Source organism: Octopus sinensis, linkage group LG9, assembly GCF_006345805.1.
Source record: "Octopus sinensis linkage group LG9, ASM634580v1, whole genome shotgun sequence".
Classification (NCBI taxonomy): domain Eukaryota; kingdom Metazoa; phylum Mollusca; class Cephalopoda; order Octopoda; family Octopodidae; genus Octopus; species Octopus sinensis.
The window spans coordinates 40883061-40901769 of record NC_043005.1 but is presented as its reverse complement, the minus strand read 5'-3'; the positions used below and the strand labels follow the sequence as shown (position 1 = coordinate 40901769).

Here is an 18709-nt window from a genome sequence, read left to right as displayed (position 1 = left end):
TTCTTTTGATGTGTTTGTAATTATTTTATTGAGTGTATGAACTGCAGTGTCTATGTTGGTGATCGAGTATTGTTGAATTCTAGAAAACTTAGTGGAACTTGTTCCATTGTGTTATTTTTCCTTTTCTTTTTTTTTTTTTTTGAAGTTTGTAAAAGTGTATTAGCTTTCTTCAGTATAGTGTAAACGTGTTGTAATAATGAGTTTGTGGTTCAAGGAGAATTAGGGAATTATTTGCCAAGTTATTTTGAGAGTATAGGGAGCAAAAGGTGATATGTGAGGAAGAGTCATTGCAGTTGGCATGGTAAGATATCTTGGTGTGGTTCATTTAGAATATAGCGTTGAGTTGGGATGATACTACATCGCTTGTCTATTCTATCTGAAATCTAGGTGGTGTTGTGTGAATGCTAAGTGCTCTATATGGAGTATATAATCTGGTGTGGGATTGGTGGTGGGGATGGAGTTGATGGTATGCACATGTTTATTGTATTAATGTGCTTTGTGTTGCTAGTTCTTTTGTATGTTGAAAGCAACCTGTGTTTCTGCAGTAATATTGTTTCCAAGTAGCTTATGAATGTCATTTGTGATATCTATATAGTGAATGCAAGATTTTTATGTATGTTATAAGACCACTACAATCGTCAAAGTGTCTATCTACTTATGTTCCAATTTGGAATGTTGGCTGTTGTCTTTCACTTGTAAGAAAGTTTCCTCATCTTGTAAGAAATGTTGGCAATGATAAGTTTTTTTTTACTTCCTCGAAGGTGTTTTTAATGCTGTTTGTATTGTGTCAGACTTTCAAAGTTTACTTTTGTATGTGTTACATTTATTTTTAAGTGTATTCTGTGCAGTTCTGTTATTTTGAAGGCACATAATGGTACATCCAGCTTTTAATGTTGTTGTTGGTGTAAGTATTGTTTTTCTTATAAATTGTATTTTTCTGGAGTGTGGAGTTTTGTGTGTATTTTGAAGATTTTGTTAAAAGAAAAAACAACTTATCTTTGTTGTGCTTTTGTTCTTCAGTTCTGAACTATGCATGCTGAAAGATAATTTTTACATGTTGAGTTTATCATTCAACTGATACTCTAACCATGACTATCCAGTCTTATTTTTTTGTACATATTCAGTATTAGACTATTATGTGTGTGTGTATATGTATGTATGTGTATATATATATATATATATATATATATAAATAAAATGGTTAGGTAATATTTGTAGAAGATTTAAGACAGTGAGCTGGCAGAATCATTAGCATATTGAACAATTTTGTCTGTCTTTATGTTCTGAGATAAAATTTCACCAGGGTCGAATTTGCCTTTCATCCTTTCGGGGGCGATAAAATAAGTACCAGTTGAATACTGGGGTCAATTTAATCAACTTATTCCTTCGCCCAAACCTGTTGGCTTTGTGCCAAAATTTTAAACCCATTTTTGAGGAAAATTTTGCTGCAATTTCTTGCAGGTTGGGGAACTGAATAGGTTTCCTCTTTAGCTCATATAAATGAAGTGATTGTAATGTGGGTTCAGCAGCAAAGATCATGAGAATAGTGTTACTGATTAAGCAGTGAGTTGGCAGAATTGTTAGCACACCGGGCAAAATGCTTAGCAGCATTTTGTCTGTCCTTACATTCTGAGTTCAAATTCCACCAAGGTTAACTTTGCCTTTCATCCTTTTGAGGTTGATGAAATGAATTCCTGTTGAACACTGTAGTCGATGTAATTGATTAGTCCCCTCCCCCAAGTTTCATGCCTTGTGCATTTAAATTTTAACTGTTGATTCCAGCAATCAGTAAATGTTCTCATCTGTCTATCTGTCAATCCATTTTATAGGTTTGTTTTAAGTGTTTTATTAATTTATTTTTAATTTAAGGCTATTTTCTTCTCACCTGTAGAGTTTATTGTTTAACCCCTTAGAATTTGGATTGCTATATCATATATAATGCTTATTTATTCACATTATTTTGAATTAATTATACATTATTTCATTGCTTGAAAATTTTGATTATATAATTGTATATTTTTAGAATGACATTGTAGAATAGGCAGTTGAGATCAGATCTGGCCAGTCTGACCATAAAGCAGATAGGACATTTGGGCCAGATATGGCCAGCTTAAGTGCTAAAGTATTAAATTAGTTGTACACAAACCAACCAATCATTATTCGGAAAAAAGTCTGTGAAATTGCCTTGATGTTTTCCCATCCTTACATCCTTATTACATCTACTTTCCTACCTTTCTATTTCCATTTTATCATTGACCTTCTGTGAAACTGCATCTGCTTGATCAACCATTCTTCTCATGTTGCAAACCTTTATTATCAAGTCATTGTTATACAGTTTCTTTTCACGTTCCTTTTCTGTAACTAAACCTCTCCTCAAGCTACCCTTTATCTCCACCAGAGCCAATCTTACACATGTCTTTTATATTTCTCACTAACCTTACTAATTATCCCTCCCTGTTCATCTTACTCTGGGCATGATGTTTATGAATGAATGAAAAATAAGAAAAGTAAAATGTAAAACAAAATTACTGAAGCCATTTATAATCTTAGGGCTGAGTGCTGCATCATTTTGCTTTTGTTCAATAACCTCTGCAAATACATTTTCCAGCTTTGTGTGTTAAAGTACTAAGCAACATTCCCAGATTATTGTTGTTTCTTATAAAGGTAAATGAGATGTTAACAAATGGAATCAGCAACATGCTTTCAATTTCAGGGAAAATATGATAGCCAAGTTTAGATCACTAGCCACTACACATTCTTTATTTTCTCTCTTTGTTTCTTTCTGTGGAAGGGCGTAAGCCTGAAACGTTAAAGACTTTTTCACTTCCCGAGCATTATACTAATACATCTGTTTGTTGTCTACACTACCTGTCTTCGTCTTTTGTTTTTTCGTGAATTCTCTGTATGTATATATATATAAATAGCAAATAAGAGAAAATGGGGAGGATACAAGAGTATATACACATGTAGTAAATATGTGTTACACACACATGTATTAATTAATATTACAGGAAAGCGTATAAGATCAGTTCCTTACAGCTGTTTCTGCCAAGAGGCAGCAACATCCTCCATGCTATCCCTTAGTTGGTTGACTTCCCAACCTCTAACTCTCACAGAAATATATATATATATGCACGTATGTATGTATATATACATATGTATGTATATATATATATATATGTAAGTATATATATATGTGTATGTATGTATGTATATGCTTGTGTGTCTGTGTTTGTTCCCCTACCATCACTTGACAACTGATGCCGGTGTGTTTGCGTCCCTGTAACTTTGTGGTTTGGCAAAAGAGACCAATAAAATAAGTACTAGGCTTTCAAAGAATAGATATGTATACAAATATATGTATATAGATATGTGTATACATATATATTTATATATATATATATACACACATACACCAGGGATATGCTGCCTAAGTAGGAAGGTAGGCAGTGCCTGTCTTGAATAAAATAGATCGCTAGCAACATTTTCCTCTCATGGCAAAATATGCCCCTAATTCAATAAAATTATGAAGGTTAGCCTATTACTATGCATAAAATGCAAAATGTTTTATTTTTTTGTAGATTAGGTAGGCATAATTCACCCTTGCTTTTCAATCTCAGTATTTAAGGTACACATAGTACTGCTGTACTACTCATGCTGTGTATGTTTCTACAACACCGTTTCCTTCACGTGCCATAAAAGCAGAAATAGATTTGCCTTCAATTCAGGAGCATGCCTGTGTTTCACTTATTTTTCCTGTGTTTTACTGCAAAAAGGTCACCAACTGCCTTCGTTGAGTAATTTCTGACGACATGTGCCTGATAAATTTTTACAAATATTTGGTAGTAAAATATATTTGACACCTATCAACTCTGCAAAGAATTAGACACATGACTGGTGACATGCAATATATTCAATTGTTTAGTAATAATTTTGTTAACAAAATTTGTTGAAAAATATTTTACTTTTAAGAAGTGGGTTAATGTGAAAAGTTTAGGAAGCTTTTGTGCAAATGATAAAGAGATAGACTAAACAACATTTTGTTGTGCTACTACATTTTTAGGTCAGAGTTTACATGGAGTCAACTTGCTTTTTCTCATTTTTTGGAGTCAATACAATAAGCATTAGTAACATACTGTACAGTACTTTTCAAGAATAATCCTGTTACTGAAATCATTTTATGTCTTATGAAAATATTTCATTATTATTTGGTAGTCATTCTCGAAGGGTGGATAAAATAAGATACCAGCTAAGTACTGGGGTCAATAGTTTTGTCTAAACCTCCTTTGCTCAATATTTCTAGCCTTGTGACTCAATCAGGAACAATTATTATTTTGTAGAGCGTTATGAACCCAGCAGAATAGAGATATTGTTTTGGAACGTATCATCAAGGATAACATTTTCATTCCTATTTGGAATCCCTGTTAATGGCATCAAGAATCCTATGAATGTCACAAAAGCAAATCTATATACTCTTATGTAAATTCAAAATCATGTATTGGCAAAAGTCTGTAACTCAGGTTTTTCTTGTTAGACCTATTCCACCTTGTTTATATCCTTGACAAAGACCAAACACCACAACTTCATATTATTCCTTCTTACATCATAAGTAGATAAATCCCCTTACATCTGAAGGAGATTGTTGACAGCTGGTACTCAGCTGTAATTGCCCAGTATGATAAATTGTCTCCTAGGGATGATATGGTATCTTTCTCTAAAGTTAAGTGATCTTAGGCAATTTAGAATCCAGCATTTCACCAAAGAAAAAAAATCAAAAATGAAATAAATATAGGCACAGGCATGGCAGTGTGGTAAGAAGTTTACTTCTCAACGCCATGGTTCCAGGTTCACTCCAACTTTGGCACCTTGGACAAGTGTTTTCTATTTCAGCCTCAGGCCAACCAAAGCCTTGTGAGTGGATTTGGTAAATGGAAACTGGGAGAAGCCTATCATGTGTGTGTGTGTGTGTGTGTGTTTGTCCCCCATCACTTGACAACTGGTGTTGGTGTGTTTACATCCCCGTTACTCAGCAATTTGGCTGATTGAATAAGTATCAGGTTTAAAAACAAATAAGTACTGGGGTTGATTCATTTGACTAAAATTTCTAAAGGCAGTGTCCCAGCATGGCCACAGTCTTAATGACTGAAACAAGTAAAAAGTAAAAAAATAAAATAAAAAATGGCAGTAGGAGTGGATTTTGAATAAACAACCTGTGAGCATGCAGTTCAATACAATATTTACTTGATCATTTGTCTCTATTTAAGTCTTCAAGTCTATGTAAAAAGTGGATATTGTGAAGAAGAGGACATTGGAGGTTGTGTAGGCGATACTTTGTTGGAGCTAGTTTAGTGACTCAATGCAGTTTCAACTTGTAAATTCTGTTCTCCATTTGAATCCAGTTGGCTTTACTTTGCTTTTTGTCTAAGTTTTTTTTTTTGCTCAGAGCTGCTTGAGACAGAACCACCCTACCAGTCTCTACCGTCATTACCCTACATATTTGATATGCAATGTAGGACAAACAGGATGGTGCAGCTTTACATGTCATGGCCAGATAAGCGTTTATTTAATACTTTAACACTCTTCATGTTATTTCTTTTTTTTCAACACATACACTAAATCGCCTGCATATACACACAGACATTTTATAACATACCAGCCTATACACCAATGTGTGAATATTCTAATATGGTATACATAATTTGCATACACTATAAGTTATGTATAGTGTCCCATAAATTCCTTTCAGCTAAAGGTTGTAACAATTTTATTTATTTATACAAACCAGCTCACCACTAACCATTGGAGCTATAAACATTGTTGACTTAAGACCTCCCTTTCCTATATTTCCTCATCCAGTTATCCCATCTGTTCCTTCCCTATATTTTTTGTTTGAAATGACTGAAAAATAGTTAACTTGAGAATTTAGCCATCTCTTTCTGAGTAGTCTTCTAAAGATTACAATTCTAACTTTTTATCTTTTTATGACCCCAAATTTCTCTTGCACTCATGAAGGAAGCTGTTGTTGGAAAAATTAGTTTTATTCCCCTCTCACTACTGTCATTTGAAATAAGATATTTTATGCTAATGTTTTTAGAACTACTTTCTTTTACTAAATCAGCAATTGCATAGCAGAGTCTGATACGTAGCAGATTTAGCTGTTCTTTCTAGTTGATTGAATGATTATATAGAGGTTTTCTTGTTGGCTTGTCAAGACTCTAGTTAAAACTGGGCTAATGAAATCAAGCTGATAAGTGTGTTGACAGCTAAAACATTTTCTTTTATTTCTTTTGCATGAATAATGTCATAAATGCAGAGAATACTCAGCGTTTGGAAGTAGCATGATGAATATATTTTACCGGATGTGTGCTGCCTGTCTTTTAAATTTGTTATAAGATTACATCATTCAACATGTGCCTCTAAAATATGATTTACGGGAGATTTGGTTGCTATCACCAGTAGGTCAAGTTACCATCTAGACTAGTACTTTCCTAAGTAAGCAGTGCCATCCCATAGTGGTGCCAGGAAAAATTTAGATAGATACTTGGAACGAAGGGATTGTAAGAGATATATGCATCTGTACAGTATGTTTTTTAGTTTTCTATTTAAATATTAACTTTAAAAAAAATTAATGTATTATTGTGATAAACTGCTTGTCAGCCACAAGCATTTCTAATAGTGACAGCATAAAAAATAATTATAGACTTCAATATGTGAATGATTAAATGAAAAAATAAACAAACCAAAACAAACCCAAATATATACAACATATGCATGTAAATTACAAACAACTAAAATATGATTTAAAAGAAATTGTCAAAAAAATTTGTCATTATTTCCATACATGCAATAAAGACAACCACTGCACTTGTACCTTTAGGAAACATCCTGACTTGTATGTGAATATATATATCAACATAAAAGGGTAACAGCCAGGGATCCAAACGTAGAAAGTTTGTAAGCTTTAAGCAGCCTGTGACAGTTATAAAGAACAAAAAGTGGACAGTGTACAATCAGGAACTATAACAATTTATATCAAAGTTACGAGGAAATTCAATAAGCTGATAGTTTCTTTATAGTTCACGGTTTGCAACTAGAGTTGCTACAAATGCAGTGAAGCCTGATGACTAGCTAAGTTGAGTACCCCTCATTGAGTAACTATTACATCAGAGGATCAGCTAGCTAAGAAATATATGCAGCCTGCATTTTACCCATTCCACTCCCTCAATTTGGATATGTATATACACATACATACAGGGTGGCCCAAAAGTAAGGTTTACAATTATTCAACTATATCTTTCACATTCATATATTAACAGTTTAGATCTTAATTATAAAAAAATATGAAACCATTATTCTATGCTAATTTAGTTAATTTTGTCAAGCTCGTATGCGTTGATAGTAAGAGACTACCTTAACCAAGCCTTTCCACAGCGTTGGTTTGGAAGATAGGGCAGCATCGAATGGCTATCATGTTCACCTGACCTGACACCAAAAAATTTCTTTTTTGTGGGGCATTGTAAAGAACAAGGTTTATGAGAAGAATCCCAAAACAGTAAATGAATTAAGATTACATTTCTGATGCATTCACTGAAACTGATGGAGATTAAAATTTGTGCTGCACTGTGTTTCAGAGTGTTCTCAAGAGGTTTGAATAATGTTGCAATGTTGAAGGAGGACATTTTGCACATCTGAGAGATTAAACATTGCCTGTTTAAGATGTGCATAAATAATATGATTATAAGATAGAAATTTTAATGTAGTAAAATGTTTTAAAAGAAATTTAAAGTGCCTACATGATAACTGTAAACCTGCTTTTGGGCCACCCTGTTTATATATATATATATATATATATATATATATATATATCGTCAGTAAATCATAAATATGAAAGAGAAATACGCTTTAAGTTATAGAGCAGAAATTAGATAAAGGTAGTTATGGCTGGTCTATGCGGGTACCCTTGGTTCCACATCCATAAAGCACTTAACTTTACAGCATCTCTTCAGACCCTAATCTGGATTAGGATCTGAAGACATGGAGTAAAGCTAAGAGCTTTAGGGACATAAAACCCAGGGTAATTCCATAGACTGGCTATAACTATCTTTATGTAATATATATATATATATATATATAAAATATGCGTATGTACATGTTTAAATAGTGTTGATTTTAGCTGTGGTTGTCATCTGTTAACCTTATAATAGATATATAATGTATAGACATGTGTTACCTTGTGTGTGGGCAGAGAAATCAATATGAGTGTGTGTAAGCAAAGAAACTACAACTGTAACTCAGAATATAAAGATATAGCTATGGAGCATATGTGAGGCACAAAGAATGTATACCTGCTGCAGGTTAGGTCAAACAATAATTCATCAAATATTTGCTTATAGTAGAATTATTGGATGATAATATCGTAAGTTGTCACCCACTTTGAAATTAGTTGTAGGAGCATAATTAATCTCGCCTGACATTACATAACTTCACATTAAAAATGGGTGGGGAATATATCCTACCAAGAGGGTCTGTAAAAGTGTTTTTAAAAGAAAAATAAGGAGATAGTTAAAGCAGTTCGAGAAACACTAGACATAGAGCTTCCCATGTTATATCTTTTAAACTGTAGATGTAAGTGTGGTGTGTGCAAATTGTGAACAGCTGTAGCTATGTGTAATGTCTGTAAATAAATATTGTGTGTGTGTGTGTATGTATGTATGCTGTTTGTACATTGTGTATAGTCTTAAGTAGTGTGAGTGGTTTTGTAAAGTGCTTAAAAATTGTGCGTAGTTTGTAAATTGTATATTCATATCAACTTTAATGGCATTCCAACCATGACCATTCTGTCTTTTGTATTGGTTTTTTAGTTATTCTATCTAGAATAACAATATCCAATATATCTGTCTTGCTTCATAAAAATTACAGGGAGTAATTTGAGGCAGCTTTAGTGATTATTGGAGGTCAAGTAAACCATACAAGTGCCCCTTTGCAATATTTGAAACTGTGTGAAAGTGTTTTTGTTACATTCATAGTTCAGCCTTTATAACCACATATTTGATATATATGTGTGTTTGTGTGAATGAATTATCTTCATCATTGTTTTAACGTACATATTCTATGCTTGCATGTATATGTGTATGTTACTCAGCGATTTATTATATATATATATAAATGTATGCGTGTGTTTGTGTGTGTGTTTATACATTTATTTTTTTCTAATCCTTCAATCCTGCTGTCCTACCCATTTTTCCTCTTTCCACATGACCGGTGTCCAGGCAGCCATGATCTTTCTTTCTTGGCCTGACTGCCGACCATCAACACATCTTGTGTCCATCTCCTATGTCCCTGCCTTTAGGCTTTCACTCCATACACGCCAGCTCAATTTGAATCGCTCTCAGTCGAAAGACGCCTGTTGTTATTTCTTGTTTGTATTCGTAATTTTGTACCATATTCTTTGTTTTTTGCTTGTTTGTTTTTTGTCTTTGTTGCCGTACACATTCACTAGCTTTCTTACAAAGAGGTCTAATGCTCTTAGCTTAGACTTTTTTGTAGACAACCAGATTGAACCATTTCAAGTGTAACTGTCCAAAATGGTCGTGACTTCTGGTACTTGACTGAAAAAAGAAAGCCAGGAATAACCCATCTTTTTTGCCTGTCCTAATTGCTGTTTCTCTTGTCTGCATTTGTGTCATCTATCTGTCTGAATGTTTTAATGCCCTCTATTGTGTTTTTGTTCCATTTATATATGTATATATATATATATATATATGTGTGTGTGTGTATATGTGTTTGTATATGTGTGTATATATTTATATATATATATATACACTCACATATATACATTTGTATATATATGTGTGTATATATACACATACACTTACATATAAATATATGTACATATATATATATATATATATATATATATATATAAATGTGTGTGTGTGTATATATATATATATATATATATTTATACTTATATGTATGCATTTATATCTATTATTCTTATACAATAATGTTGTTGACAGTGACTTCAGCGTTTCAGCTTGCTAAACCATTGTTGGAGGATAGGCTAGCTAGCTGAAACTTCAAAGTCTCTGTCAACAACATTCTTGTAGAAGAATATTAAATATGTACTGTACAAAAAGCATGGAGTAACCCATCAGATTAATGTAAAATTGTTTTTATTTTAACTGAACATAAAAACAAACATAATGAATATATGTATGTATATACTGTGTGTGTGTGTGTGTATTTGTATGTGTACATAATGTGTGTAGATATGTTTGTGTTTGAGATAAAAATTTTGCTGGAAGATTGTTTTTCTTTTGTAATTTGTGAAAATATGTTAGTCTTAGTAATAGTCTTATGACTGTAATCCCTCCAACACCATCACTATCACCAAAACCAGACTGGCAACCACACCACACCACCAACTCATTTGTGCATTAAAAATTACCACCACCACCACCATATTTATCGCTACTATCACCACCAACACCTCTTATCAGTTATTCCTACTGTATGTAACTACATTCACCACCTCTGCCACCATTACTACTGTGACCACCACATTGAAAACAGAATTAAGTGTTGTTAAGAAATATATTTATTTTCATTTTTCTTCGAATTTAATATAATTTTAGAACATCCCTTGGAGATACAAAGCACAAACTGCACTGCAATCATTAACTACCAACAACTACTTCTTCACCACCACTTAAAGGACATATAACAATATTATATTAAAGAACAGTTATGTTAGCACTAACAAGAACAGCCCATCTGCATCCGTGTTTGTTATGATCATCATCATTATCATCAACTTGAGCAACAATATTTTCAACATCGGGCACTATCAACTTTGTTGCTGCTCAATGAACAGTAAGAGAAATAATACCGCTGCCACCATGGTCAACACCATAGCATCATCACCAGAACCACCACCACTGCTACTATAACCAATGCCACATCACAACTGTTGCCTTTGACATCATCTTAACTAATGCTATTTCTACTATTTTAACTACCATTGTCAGAACTACAACCATCAGTGCACCACTATCTCAGTCACCGTGAATACCATTGCTACTATTACTGGCATCTACTGCCTTCTGCTACCACCACAAAAGCAATTTACTTGATATTTCATTAATATATTTTCAAAACTTATCACCTGCAGGGGAAATATTCTCTGTCTTAATGTTGATTGCTGTTTACATAAGTTCCTGTTGTTTATTTATCACTCATTTTATTTCTCCCCCTTTATCTTGTTTGTCTTTTTTTCTACTTCCGTTTTTGAGCCCCTTACTCTCTCTCTCATATCCATCTATGGTTTCTCTTTATCTTCTCTTTTTTTGTCTTCATTTCTTTTTTTTTTTTTTCATGCTCTTGTCATGTCCTTTTCTCTTTCTCTCCACTTTTCTCTCAGGAAGCTGCCACCATTACCAATGCCACATCACAGAGTTCCTCTCTCTTGCTCTAGATTTTTTTACAGTTTTTATATTTGAAATCGTTATTACTTTGAAAGGAAGGAAACTAATATTGATATTTTTAAGATCCTTAATTGAAGAGTCATCATCATCATTTAATGTCTGTTTTCCATGCTGGTATGGGTTGGACAGTTCATAGAGAATTAATAAATATAGTTATTAAAATTAACTCTAATGTATTACTGGTACTTTCCTTTAATTACATTCAAGGTAGATATTGATCATCAAATTTGGAAATGTTCAACAACAATCTATGACTCCCTCTTTCCTTCCACCACTGGGAATAATGTATTGAGGGAATCCTTTGAGCAGTGCCTTGTGGTGTTTAGACCTAGCTCTTTATGTCCTACATCCAAATCATGCAGAGGTCAGCTTTGCTTTCAAATTTTCAGAGTTGATGAAATAAATATCAATCAAGTATGGATTCAGACAAATGAACTAGCTCCTCTTCTAAATTTCAAACTTTGTGCATATGCTAGAAGGAATTAGAGTGGTTGATTGACAGTAGCCTTAGTACACCAGACAAAATGTGTTACAGTATTCAGCTGTGGATCTTATTGTTCTGAGTTAAAATTACACTGAGGTCAACTTTGACTCTGATTCGTTTGGGGTAATTTTTTAAACTTCTTTTATGCTGCATTTGTGGATACCGTGACTCTCTATCACCACCCACTTTCATTATTATGAATTTGGATTGGGAACATAATCATAGTGAATCTTTCATTAACTGGTTGCACAACCATGGGCACCACCCCTATTGGTGTGTTGCAGTTACTCTCTTGATAGAACTCGGTGGTCCTGACCATTGATCTTCTAGGATTCCTCTGCTCAACATCCATGTAAGAATCATTGACTCAATTGAACTGTTCCACTACCTTTTTACAATCCGCCATGCTGCAGTCCCATTACTTCACTGTACTCTTGGCAGAGTGGCTGAACAGGTGCACAGGCACTAAGCTTTGCCAAAGGGCAGCCAGTAACCATGCAGGGCACAGTCATCACTTCCAAATTAAAGTAGTAGTCAGATTTTAGACTTTGTATTAGAAACAATCATTCCCCATCATCATCATCACTTTAATGCCAGATGAAATTTGTTGAAGCAGATTTTAAATAACCTGGTGCTCTCTCTGTCTCCAACCCTCTTCACCAGCTTTCAAGCTTGATAATATTTCCTTTAGTCTTTTGAACATGGGCAGCATAGCTGGTGGGCATGTTTTCATGTAAGATTGTAAACGATTGTCACTGATTGTATGACAGTGGCATTTGTTCACAATTAGCATGTAGTGTCAAGCAGAGCCACAAACATGCATACACATGCATGTGTACATGCACATGCACACATATTATAATATATATGTATATGTGTGTGTCTGTGTTGGACATCTTTCAATTTCTGTTTACCAAATCCACTCTCAAGGCTTTGGCTGACCTGGGACTGCTGTAGGAGACACTTGCCCAATGTGCTGCACAATAAGATTGAACACAAACCACATGGTTGTGAAGTGAACTTGTTAACCGCGCAGCCATATCATTAACAACAACAACAGTAATAATAACAATTTAGCTGCTGCTGTTTTACCTCAAACAATTATCAAGAATGAGAAATCTATGAAGTGCTTTTTGTCTGAAGTTTTCATTCAGCCCTGAGGGAAAGATATTGCCTTTTCCTGTAATTGGGAGCTGCGCTGTGTAAACAAACAAGTAATAATGATGATTTCTTACATTGGTACAATGCCAAAAAGTTTAGAGAAGAGAGTATGGTTAATGTAATTGATCTCCTTTTATCATTATGAACCCTAGAGAGTTAAAAGCAAAAGTCAATCACTGCAGGATTCTGAGTTCAGATTCTTCTGAGTCTTTTAAAAAAGTAAAGATTTGAGATTTCAACTCGTAATGTAAACAAGAATAATGAAATGCTTTAAAGTGTTTAGTTCTCTACCATTTCTGCCAACAGCATTATAAGAAACCAATGAAGTTAACTCTACTACTTAACCAACTTAACCATTCATCCTATTAGAAATCACCACCAAATATCTTTTCAGCTGTGTCTTAAAATTAGGAAGGTCACATTACATTATGTAGTCATGGATATCTTTTAAAAGATGTGTTAAGATGTCAAGTTTGCTTGTTCAGGGATGAGCTGGAGTTAAACAGCATTCATTATAAATATATAGGATGTATGTAGGTGTGCAGCCTTATGTTTAAGGCATAAAGAGAAAATTAGAAGTTATAACATTCTTGTTTTCTTAAAGGGTTCTTTAGTTCTTATTTAGGCATAGAGCTTTAGATATAAGAATAGAGTTGTAGAGTTTGATTAAGAATACATGCAGTTGCATTAGTATTGCCTTTGTAGTTTAACCACCTTTTCTAGTTGACCTTGCATTTCACATATCTGCCATACACTGCCATTTGTTATTGCTTCCTGTGTCAGACCTGATTTCAAACCAGTCTGCTTACTTTGTCATGAGATGTAGTTATTTGAATTTAGATGCTTATAGATAAGACAGGTCTAAAAACAATGAAAGCAATGCAAAGAGAAAGCTACCCTAAAACCATTTAGATGGTGATTGATGTTGTTGAGTAGTTGTAGTCACTTTTGCAAGAGTAGACCTATGGCACAAATATAATCAATTAGACATTTTGACATGGCACTTTGGTGGCTTCATTTAAACATGAAACAATGATTCACTTGACCAACCCTATGGCATTGTGGTAACAAATCAAATATCTGTGATGTGAATTGGGGTAGTTGTAGATCCTAGTACATCATTCTATAGATTGCATTCTAATGTGAGCTGAAACTAAGCAGCATCATACTACCTATCATATTTAGCTGTTGTTTAGTGAGCGCAGTATTTCTATCTGAGCCTATTGCAAATTGATAAGTGTGTGTATTTCTTATATATGTGTGAATTACCAAAATCTGCTCTCATTTCTTAATGCTGTTCTAAGCTATTGCTTTGGGTCAAGTGTCAGACTTTGGTTATGTAAATGTTGTTTCTGTTGTCGGTGTTATCTTGTTTGTGTTGCTATCATTGTTGATTTGAAGTAGAAGACTATGTGGATTGTGTGTGTATTTTTTAATTAACATTTTATCACTTTTCTCTCCATTTCCAAAATTAACAATTATCAGTATTTCTCCTTTAATAAAATAATATAAAAAATAATTTTAAAAATGGTGCAAAAATACGAAAAAATTTTGCTCCATTGTTATTAATAAGTTGGAGGTTGGGAAGGGATTTAGTTGTATGATGGTAAGTTCCTTAGTGAATATTATTATTGATTATAAACATTATTATTGCAATGAAGTTGGCAAAGATAGCGAAAATAACCAGATACCATATGGTGTTTTGTTCGCTGCTTTTCATTATTATTGCTTGCAGAAAAACACCCTCCAGACATTTTTCTGTTGGTCTTTATGATAAAGAGATTTTTTTTTTTAATATAGATATGTAATGTATGGAAAACATTACAGGTTGAAGACTGGACCATCAGACATTTCAGAAATTCCTCCTCCTCCATGGGTACTTGCATACATACACGTGTATGTATGTGTGTGTCTGAAGAAATCAGTTACAGCATGTAAAAAAAAGAAATCTTTTCTTCTGGTGAATTATAAATACAATTTAACATTTAGGATTTTTCTCACAATTAGTATATAATGTACACACACACACACAGATAGATAGATGCTTGTGTGTGTGTGTGTGTGTGTGTGTGTGTTCATACACTTCAAATACAACAGAATATATTTATTGTACAAAAAATATATATTCATACAATTTAAATACAACAGAATATATTTACTGTACAAAAAAATATATTCATACACTGTAAATGTGACTTGTTCAACTTTAACCAAGTAGACACTCCAATTCTTGCTGTGATATATACTTTTGTACCTAACACATTCCCACAGACACACACAGAAAAAATTTATACAATAATGGTCTGGCCCATTATTTTCCTTGATAGAAACCTCTCAACTTTTTTTTTGTGATTGTATTTATAAATTATTCATATTTGTAGTTATTATAATCATAAGTCACAATAAGTAATTATAATAATGATGATGATGATGATAATAATATAATAATGATTTTGGCATCAGACCAGCATTTTTGGGAGAGGGGATAAGTTAATTACATTGACCCCCCCCCCCAGTGTTCAACTGGTACTTGTTTTATTGACCTTGTAAAGATGAAAGGCAAAAATGACCTTGGTGGAATTTGAAATTAGAATGTAAGGACAGATGAAAGGCTGCTAAGCATTCTGCTAACTCGCTGCCTTAATGATAACACAAATAATAATCCTTTCTACTATAGGTATGGGAGCATCTAGTTGATTACATCAGCTCCAGTGCATAACTGGTATATATTTCATCGACTCCGAAAGATTAAGTCAACCTCCATAGAATTTGAACTCAGAATGTAAAGATGGACGAAATGCCACTAAGTATTTTGCCCAGCATGCTAATGATTCTGCCAGCTCACTGCCTTAATAATAATAATAATAATAATAATAATAATAATAATAATAATAATAATAATGGTTTCAAATTTTGACACTAAGCCAGCAATTTCAGGGGTGGGAATAAGTCGATTACATTGACCCCAGTGTTCAACTGATACTTATTTTATTGAACTTGTAAGGATGGAAAGCAAACTTGACCTCAACAGAATTTGAACTTAGAACTTAAGGACAGATGAAATGCTATATTTTGCCTGGTATACTAATAATTCTGACACCTCACTACCTTAATAATAATAATGACGACGACGACGACTCATTTATTTGCGCTCAGGTTAGAACATTTGGAGAATGATTTGAACATAATAATCTGATATCTTCAGAGCTAGGATGAATTTGATTCCAAGTTATTGAGTAGTAAGTTGAATGGGGGTGGATTTGAAATTCCCCCACCAGCATATTTTGGAAAAGGAAAAAATATCAGTGGTAAATTTGTTGGTATGGTTGTTTGTTATGTTATAGGCCTTAGGATATACCCAATACATGGTTTCTGCTATATCTAGCATACTAAATGACTACGTAGAGATTGGATTGCCTTTGAGTTTGATTAAAAGAAAGATTAATACTGTGAGAAAATAATGAAAGAAATATTTACTGAGTGAGCACTATTAGATGAATAAAGGATACAAAGGAAAAAGTGGCATAGAAAAATAACACAAAGTGGGAATCAAATGAATAAGTATCATTTAGGAACTTGCATAAAACTGCCTGGAGGCTAGTATAAACAATGAAGTGTCTAATTAAACAGCTAAGTATTTAGTTTTGTAAAATTTAGCTAACGTTTAAGATATGTCTGTTCTAATAATTTATCTACACTTAGTGGAGATTTACTGATAGAATATGACAAACCTTACAGCTTAGTTAAGACCAAATACACCCATGGGAAGATTTATACATTTATATATATATATACACACATACATACGCATCCTATCCCATTTTATAAATATACATACCTATATATATCTACACATTGTTTCCCAATATATATATACTCTCTTTTACTCGTTTCAGTCATTTGACTGTGGCCATACCGGAGCACCACCTTTTGTCGAGCAAATCGACCCCAGGACTTATTCTTTGTAAGCCTAGTACTTACTCTATCAGTCTTTTTTGCCGAACTGCTAAGTTACAGGGACGTAAACACACCAGCATCGATTGTCAAGCAATGTTGGGGGGACAAACACAGACGCACAAACATATACACATACATTCATACATACATACGTACGTATGTACATACATACATACATACATATATACATACACATATACAACGATCTTCTTTCAGTTTCCATCTACCAAATCCACTCACAAAGCTTTGGTCAGCCCGAGGTTATAATAGAAGACACTTGCCCAAGGTGCCATGCAGTGGGAATGAACCCAAAACCATGTGGTTGGTAAGCAAGCTACTTACCACACAGCCAGAATGTAAAAACATAAATCTCAAAAAAAGAAGCACACTCTATAACTAAATTTAATTAAGCCAAGGACCTATAATGCTTTAAGAGATGTTTGCCGCCTAGTTCTCCAGTTTTTACCAGTGTTCAGTGAAAAACTAAATATGTTAGTTTTGCATTGATGGATATGGGTATTTAAATTATTTATGAATGAGAAAAAGAAGAAAATGGAGAAATTCTCTCTCTCTCTCACACACACACACCTCTCTCTCTCACACACACACACCTCTCTCTCTCTCTCTCTCTCTCTATATATATATATATATATATGATTGTATGTGTGTTTGTGCCTGTATTTGTTCCCCACTACTGATTGATAACTGATGTTGGCATGTTTATGTTACTGTAACATAGCAGTTTGGCAAAAGAGAGTGATAGAATACGTCAGGATTAATGGTAAGTACTGGGGTCGATTCATTCAATTAAAATTCTTCAAGACAGTGCTCCAGCATAGCTGCAATCTAATGACAGAAACAAGTAAAAGAGTGAAAGAGTAAAGCGAATCTTCACACCATGTTCAACCCTTCTCCATTTTTGGGGTGTGAGGGGTCTTCCATGGCCTTTTCTTTAGTAGGTGCAATATTATTGTTTCTAAGAAGGAGGAAAAGAAAAAGTGTTGATGTATATTGTCAAGGTATGTACGTATGTATGTGTTGTCCATTTGCCCAAACCATGTCAGACCTGTATGTGTGTCAGTGTGTCAGATTTGTGTGTATGGCTTGTGTTGATGTGTCATCTACAGTTCAGATTTATGTGTCCATCTGTTGATGTGCATACATCTCAGATGTGTATAAGTATTGGATACATCAGCTAGTGTCCATGCATGTATTGATTATACCTATGTTGGATATGTGTGCTGATCATTATGTAATATATTAATGATTAACCACCAAGTAGCCCAATAGAAGAAAATACTTTCTGGTTGGACAGCAACAATGTTGCTTAGCAAATATACTTGTTGCTTCTTGTTCAGTAATGGCTATATTATAGCTTTCTTTAGCTGTTTGTTCTTGAGTTCTCTGTAATTGGAACTGGGTATGTGTTGGGTAACTCAATATTGTTATGTGTATTTGATTCGTCTTTTCTGAACTGGAGAAATAATTTTTATGCTTTCTTGTATGTTTATTGATTTTGGTATTGACGCAATCTGGTGAGCTTTGGTGGTTGGGTGTTGTGACATAGTTTCGATGCAAGTAGTGATTACTGTTTAGAGAGTGGTGGTTGTCATGGTGATAT

General features: G+C 33.7%; 1 protein-coding gene across 2 annotated transcripts in view; it reads left to right on the top strand.

Annotated features, from left to right (window-relative positions):
- The window catches only part of LOC115215702 (syntaxin-6), a 153363-nt gene that overhangs the window by 13037 nt on the left and 121617 nt on the right, over positions 1-18709 (top strand). The gene's annotated exons all lie outside the window — the stretch shown is intronic.